We start from the raw sequence: 8,140 nt of genomic DNA, 5'->3' as shown, positions 1-8,140 counted from the left end.
AATCCCTACATGTGATATATCAACTATTTTGGAACTGTAACTATTATAATTTTTTCTTTCATAATTATTCTGCTGAATATTTGTTTTTACTTTATTAATTTTTATTTTATTGACCTCAATTATATTTAAATTTTTTTTGGTAAGAACATATGGAGAGGAGGCACATGTAATTTTTTTTTTCAAAAAATACTATGAATTTCTTACAGCAATAAATAAATAAATAAATAATGTCCATATTCTTAAACAGTCTTTTCTTTGCATTATGGAATTTTTAAGATTTTTTAATAAAATATTTCTTTAATTTAAGATATATTTAAAAAATCTTTTTCTTTTTTTACATGTGCCCCTATGGAGGCACACATGTAAACACCTATTGCATATATGAAAAAAATTCAAAACTCAAAACAATCATATTTAAAAGAAATAAAATTTTACTATATCAGATATACAAATTATATTAAATTGGTTATAGCTTTACGTAAATTTAAATAATACAATTTTATATCAATATAAAGTTTTATAGCATATTCAGATCTGCAGTCCACTGAAATATTTTTTATAAAAATTCATCACATATTGTATTATTAAACCTAATTATAGAAATTTTTTATATTGATTATGGAAAAAAAATATTAGTGTAAGAAAATTAAAAAACCAATACTTTTCTCATACAACAAGTAAGATAGAAAAAATAGAATTATGATGTCAGATATATGAATGTTATTATTGCCTTTATCCAAATTAAAATTTCATCAAAAGTTTTAATACTGTTTCAAGAAACCTTAAATAACTAATTCAATATGTTTTTTTACAGAGAAAATCCTGAATGGAGTTAAGGAAAAAAGAATATTGGAAGACATCAGACAATCATTGGACAACACTATTGAAAGAAAACATCTAATTACAAAAAAAAAAGATTTTCATAATATTAAAAAACAGTTTGGATTATTTCTTCAAAGTAAAAGATCCAAAATTAATAATGATGAAAGTAGTATCTGTGTTTGGGCTGAAAGCATGGAAACTGAAACATATAATACTGTTCTTTTTTTTAAAGAAAAAAGCAAGACATTGATCATAAAATTCATATTAGTTATAATGACTGAATTTCAAAAAAATATATGCTTTGTCAATCTGGTACTGATAGGATTTGTATAGACTCTATTTATAGTATATTTAGGTATAAATTTAAATTGGTAACTATTCTTGTCATAGATGAATATAAACAAGAAGTTTCTGATGCTTTTTGTGTCATGTCAACAGTTGATACTAAACACGCTGAATCACTTTTTCCATTATGTTAAATCAACTTAGTCAAAATATATAAAACCACAAATTTTTATAATGATGCTGCCATGCTCAAAAATACTTGGACTACAGTATTTATCTCTTGTCAGAAATATCTATTATGTGCATGATACATTCATAGTGTTTGGAAAATGCACATTAATTCATTAAAGAAAAAAAAAAAAAATACAAGATGATATCTATAAAACATAACTTTATGAATTAGATGTTGCTAAATTTAAAGTAATACTTTTTTTTGTGTGTGAAATGCTCAAAAAAGATGACAATACAAATGAATTTTATGAATATTTTTCAAATTTTCATTTCAATAGAACAGAAATGTGGGCTTATTGTTTTAGGAAAAATGCAAAATTAAATACGAATATGCATATAGAGAATTTTCTTATGTTATTAAAATATATTTATTTAGGTGTTAAAAAACTACAGAATTGCCAAAGTTATATCAGAATTAAATAAACGAGAAAATTATAAAAATTTTGAACACTTTATTAAAACTTTAAACTCGTAAAATTACAGAAAGAGCAACTGAGAATTTTAAAAGACATAAACTAGGCAAAGAGCTAAAAGCTGACATTAATGAAATTAAAAATAATGAATGAGAAATATTTTCTTCAGGAAAAAGATGCACCATAAGTAATGTTCATACTTGTAATAATAAGTGTTTTATATCTTGTAGAAGCTGCATGCTGTGCACTCATAGCTACTCTTGCATGTGCCATGACATTACTATTCTAAATTATATGTGCAAACATGTCCATCATTTGTCAATATTGTTAAACAATGAACATAAATTCACTGGTCCTTTAAATGTTAATGTAAATGCTTATCTAAAAATCTAATTAAAAGAAATTCATATAAAAAATTGATAATTCACTTGAAACAATGAAAATAAGAATGAATTCTTTAAGTGCAAAGATAAAACTTTTAACAAGCATAACAAATAATTTGTCTGTTCAAATGCATCGACATATATCTGCAATTGACCATTTGTTGCAATTTAAACACAGTTCTATAGAACAAATCACAACCTGCAAATAAATAAATAAAAAAAAACATCCCAAAAATGATTTTACTCTGTAAAAAGACAGAATTTGGAGTAAAAAAAAATAGAGCTATTTAGCCCACCTCTGTAGAAACTGTGTCAAAAAAAAATCTATTCTTTTAAAAGACGAGCTTTATGCAAATAAAAGAAATTTGGGCCTTTCATATTTTTAAATTTGTATGCATCTTGAAAGAAATAAATTTAATTGATAATTTTTTAAATGAATAAAAATGAATAGTTATTCTGTAAATAAAGTGTTTGTATAGTATTCTCTTTATTTTTTAACTTGTTATTTTGTAATATTGTCTATACAATTTGGTTTTTAAATAAAGAAAACACATTTGTATCTTTTGACTTATTTTATTTCCATTTTTAAAAATAAACATTAAATGTTTTTCTTGTGCTTATTCAACAACAAATAACTACCCAAAAACTTGTTAATTGCAAAATTTATGAAATTAGCAGAGTCCCAATTATATAGCTAAGAATTCGTCTTTTTTAATTTTTTGTATACAAAGAGAAAATATTGCTATCATTAAAAAAATTCAACCTTAAGATTTTGGTGAAAATCCATGTTTTACACTTTCCAGAAAAATAAATACACAATAAAATATACACATTTTTGGAATCATGTCTATATATAAACACAATTACTCAACAGCTGACTTAGTTACAGAGTTAAGATTTGGTATGTGGTTTCAGTATAAAAATTGTAGATTTCTTTTTTTAAAAAAAAGGGTGGGGGCTTTTTTTTTTTTAATATTTTAGTTTTTATTTAATGTAACATTTTCAAGGTATCAAATTCTTTAGCTTGAAGAACCACCAGAACAATCTTAACTGTCCTCAAAAAATGTTATTCATAATGCCTAATCATTAGTCTTTAAGAACTAATTGAAATTCTGTCATAGCAATACATTTTCTAATAATAATAATAATAATGAAGGAAGATTTTAACCAAATTCAAAACTTGTAAATATCACAGATTTTATCTCTTACTTTGTCACAGGAAAAAACTGTGTATTGTAGTAATGTAATGATTAAATAATGCTGTTGCCAAAATAGTTTTTTTAAAATTTTGTATTGGTGAATTTTCGAAAAAATACTCGCTTTATTCATAATAATAAAACAGGTAGGAGGCACCTAATCAGTGATATAGGATGGGAAAATACTCAGATATTTTATAAGAAAGCCTGGGTATTTTACAAGAAAAGAATTTAGAAAGTTGATAGACAATGAAACATTTGCAGAGTTTTATAAATATCCTTCGAAAAGTATTTTACAGGCATAGTATGTTTATGACTGGTCATTTAAATTTAAATTTAAGTTTTAATATAAATTCAACTGTACTAACTAAACTTAACTGTTTTAATATAAACTTAACTAAACTGTAAAAGTATAATCAAAGTCCCCCCCCCTTCTGAAATTGCAATTGAGTTTTCTTTTATTTAGATTTCAACCATGACATTTACATTAAATTTAAGAGCAAAAAATATATATTAACATTCATGATCCAAATGAATCCTTTCTATCAAAGAAACTGCAAAAAATTGATTGTGTGTCTACTAAGAGTTGATTATAAATTCAGCTTCAAAGTAATTCACAATCCTTGGTGTTGAAATCTTTTTACAAAAATAACTCGCCTTTCTTGAAAGTAATATGAATGAATATTACTTTCAGAATAACTAACATTTAAAAACTTCGAACTTTTAACTTATCAGCAATGTTTGGTAATATGAAAGAGGAAGAGTTTTTCTCCAGAAAAAAAGTTCATAGCTTATGGCGGGTTAAAAAAATTTTATATTTGATCACATTTTTTTTTTTTTTGAATTTATAAAAACTATCTGATAATTTGAGATTTATTATCCAAAAAAAATTATAAACAATTATATTTTACATTTTAGTTTCTATTCTTGGCTCTTTATCCTTTTAACCCTTTAGGTATATTTGGCATACCAGAACATAATGCATTTTTTGAATCTATATTTCAATTTCTTTTGTAATACTAAATACTCTGAGTTGTTTCAATGAATTTTTGCATAAAATCTACTGCTTTCAAATGTCTAAAGTGCTATATTAATTTAACAATCTTAACAATTTGGAAACATTGTTATTTCTCTTATTTTCACTGCACATGATAAAATTATATTACTGCGTAGGTACAATATTCTTTTTCTGTTGCATTTGTTTTATTTTATGAAAAAAAAAAATTTTCAAAACTAAAATTAAAGAAAGAAATTTAGATAAAATATTCTGCAAGCATATCTTTACTTTAAATACTTGTTCGATTTTGATAACTAACAGGTGCGAAGTATTTAATTGTGCCTTTAATTACACGAATTCTTTGCTTTTCACCTTTCTGTGTATCGCTTTTCATATATATTGCAAAAAATTCTGTTGCACAATCTTAAAGTCCAATAAGAAATCGAGTCATTATATAATAGCTTTTTTTCCACTGCATAAAGATGTATGTATGTTGGATAATCGATAATTTTCTGCTCTTAACTTTAAGATAAACCTTTTTATTAACAAACAAATTAGTCTGATAATGCATTGAATTTCTGCACACTGAAATAAGTAAATATTCAGATTAAAATTTGAGTTCTAACATAGCAAAGCTCTCTCACCAAAGCATACTGAGGCAGAGACAGACCATATTTTATAGCTATACACATTCGTATAATGCGATAAGAAACTACATTTAGAATTATGTAATCTTTTGTTTATGTTCTTTTTTTTTTTTTTTTTTCTAAATACCGTCAAGTTAATTCACAATTTCTAGCTACATTTAAAACTGATCTAAGTTATAATTCCCTAAACTGTTAATTATGCTCAACATAAGTTGTCTGTCACTCATTCATCATTTCAGTCGAGCGGAAGATTAAAGGCCACCGAGCCTAGGCGCTTCCCAACAACCCCCCACATCATTTCAGTCGAGCGGAAGATTAAAGGACACCGAGCCTAGGCGCTTCCCAACAACCCCCCCCCCCCACATCATTGGCATTGGCTCTGGTTTCTCTTCAAAGTCGTGCTAATCTTTCGCCTTTTACTAAAGATTACCGTGGAGAGGAACAACTTAATGAGCCTAATCCAATTTTTGGAATCTCACTTCGGTGGGATAAAATTATAAACAAATTATAAACAGTAGAAACATTAACAGCTATGTTGAAGGTAGTGCTACAAGCGATCGCAGCGACACTTGCAGGCTCGTCACTATCCGCAGTGTAAAACGCTGATTCTGTGTTATCTTTCCAAAAACCAAGCGTTGCTGTTTAAATGAGTTTTGATAATACCATGATCGCTACATTTAAAAATTGTTCTCGATCTGTATTATATCCAACACATGCAAAATATTTAATATTTGCTTTAATTGTGAATTTTCGATTTTTTTATATTATCTGCTACCAATTACAACTTCCCGTAATTTGAAACGAAGTTGTGCGAAAATTATTTTATGCAATGCTTTTAAAATTTTAGATGCAAAACTACAACTGAAAATGGGTTCAAGAATGTGTAATAGTAATTTTCCTGTTTTACGTATTCATCGTTTTATATATTTTGAATTGTCTGTTATATATATAAACATCTATCTTCTATAAATGAATATTTTATTTTCGACATTATACTGCGTAAAGTTTTACTCTAGATAATGTATTACAATCTCTTGTAGAGATAAGTTCGGATATTTAAGCACTTTTCCTTTCTACAAGGTTTGTTTTGTTCAACAACTGGGTTTTATTTTTGTCTCTAGAAAAGTCAAATACCGATTTGTATATGTCCATCTACTGCGCCATCTGCCCAGGACAATTTATCAATCAACCAGTTCAGAATCGGTAAGATAGGATAATTATCAACCATGCAAACGAGTATGAATTCAGAAATTCTATACTCAATGGAATTCTTAAGCAATTTTTTCAAGATATCTTTTTAGTATTAAGAAAAGTTATGCCTAAGGGATGAACCGGCTGATTACGTTAGGGTGAAAGGAACTGTAATTTTGGACAATTCTTTCAGGTGTCTGAATTTTTACGAAATTGTGACTTCAAAATAAATGAATAAAAATATAATAATTTTCTTATCTGAAATAAAATACATACATTTGAATATCTTTACTACCCATTAACATCTAAAGAAAAATTTGCTTTTTATTAAGTACTTATCGCAGATATAAAACTCCTAATTCTTACTTTTTGAAATGAAAATTTATTACTATTTACTATTCGAAATCCTGGTATTAGATATCATCATTTCACAGACACTGATTACTCTAGAGTTTTTAAATGTGATCTATGGCTTTTGTATGAGTATGTTTTTGAAACACAAAATTGTTCGAGCTTTTACTTTTTCTTCCGATGAATTCTTTTAATAATCGAACATTTTTAGTAATTGTGTGATTTCAAGTGTTATAATTTTGTATGTTAGTTTTATTAGAAATAATATATGAGAAAAGGAAAGCCTTAAATAACTATATTGATGAAGAATATCGTATGTAACAACTTAAACTGGCCACAAATAAATTTACAATAAATTTAGTCTGAAGGTAAAACGAAATAATTTTTTTATTATTTTTAATTGCTACTAAAGTTTGGTATTTGTTTGATGCATAAGAAAGAATCCTTTTCTATCCTACAATTCTGTCAGTTGTCTCATTATTGGTAATATCTTGAAATTGCCAAAAATGGAATTGTCGAGCAAAGCATTTCCTTATTTAGTCACAAAGCAATGTAAATGTGACTGATTTGAGGATACGGAAGGCAGTTGAAATGTTAATAAATATAAGTGTTTAATGTGAGAAAAATGCAAATTATATATATATATATATATATATATATATATATATATATATATGATGACAAGGAGCCCCAACTCCTTGAAGATATAAGGAGCACGCACATGACGATATGGAGCAGTACAAGGATATCTATTGAATAGCAGAGCAGGAACGTCGGATGAGATCTCAGATTATGGAATGCCGGAGATATTGCATCGGTTGACATGGAAAGACGCAGCGAAGCCATGCCACGGGAGACTGTAGACGGCTGGTCATTTCGAACCACGGCCACGGAGATACAGCAGACGGCTGGCCGGAACGAAAAGCGTCGGCGAAGAGCTATTGCACGATTCATTTTCCTTTTCACGCGGATTTAATTTTAATTCTTTTAGTTCATTTCATAATTTTTCACACAAAACTATCCTGTCGACTTTTTAATATGTAATATTATTTGTTGTGAAGCATGATGCAGTTTGAAGACAATGAAGATACTTTTAATTTTGTGACGTCGTTTTATTTCATTTTGAAGAAGCAAGTATATATACAAGCGATGCGCACACAGAGCGACACAGAAACGGAATGAGGGAAGAGCTGTTGGACATTTTATCCCTGGTCTTATATGACTTATGATTTTGATAGGGAAAATATTTCTTTACAGTGCTAATGTATTATGAGATTTCGATAGGGAATTTCATTACACGGGTGGACAAGGCAGGGGAAACACAGGGAGATTTTAAAAAAGAATTTGCTTGATCAGCGGTATGCTATCTCTTCACGCGTAGTGTGGGAAAGTTAGATTTTAGCTGATTCAACAATTTAACAAAGCTTCTCTTGAATTAATTAAGTAGAGACAGTGGAATTGGATCACGAAATAAGAGAATATTTTAGAATGAAGTTACTATGGGCTAAATTAAGATGAAGTTACTATGAAAATTAATTAAATTGAAATTAGAGTTAAAATATCATTACATATATATATATATATATATATATATATATATATATATATATATATATATATATAT

At 27.2% G+C, this 8,140-nt stretch overlaps 1 non-coding gene across 1 annotated transcript; it reads left to right on the top strand.

Moving 5' to 3' along the window:
• The first annotated feature begins 5,348 nt into the window (after window positions 1–5,348).
• LOC129957911 (U5 spliceosomal RNA) lies at window positions 5,349–5,464 on the top strand. The gene has a single exon (XR_008783012.1). It is a non-coding gene; the product is annotated as a U5 spliceosomal RNA (small nuclear RNA).
• The last annotated feature ends 2,676 nt before the right edge of the window (window positions 5,465–8,140 follow it).

This window comes from Argiope bruennichi, chromosome 11, assembly GCF_947563725.1.
Source record: "Argiope bruennichi chromosome 11, qqArgBrue1.1, whole genome shotgun sequence".
Taxonomy (NCBI): domain Eukaryota; kingdom Metazoa; phylum Arthropoda; class Arachnida; order Araneae; family Araneidae; genus Argiope; species Argiope bruennichi.
This window is presented reverse-complemented; position numbering and strand designations above follow the sequence as displayed.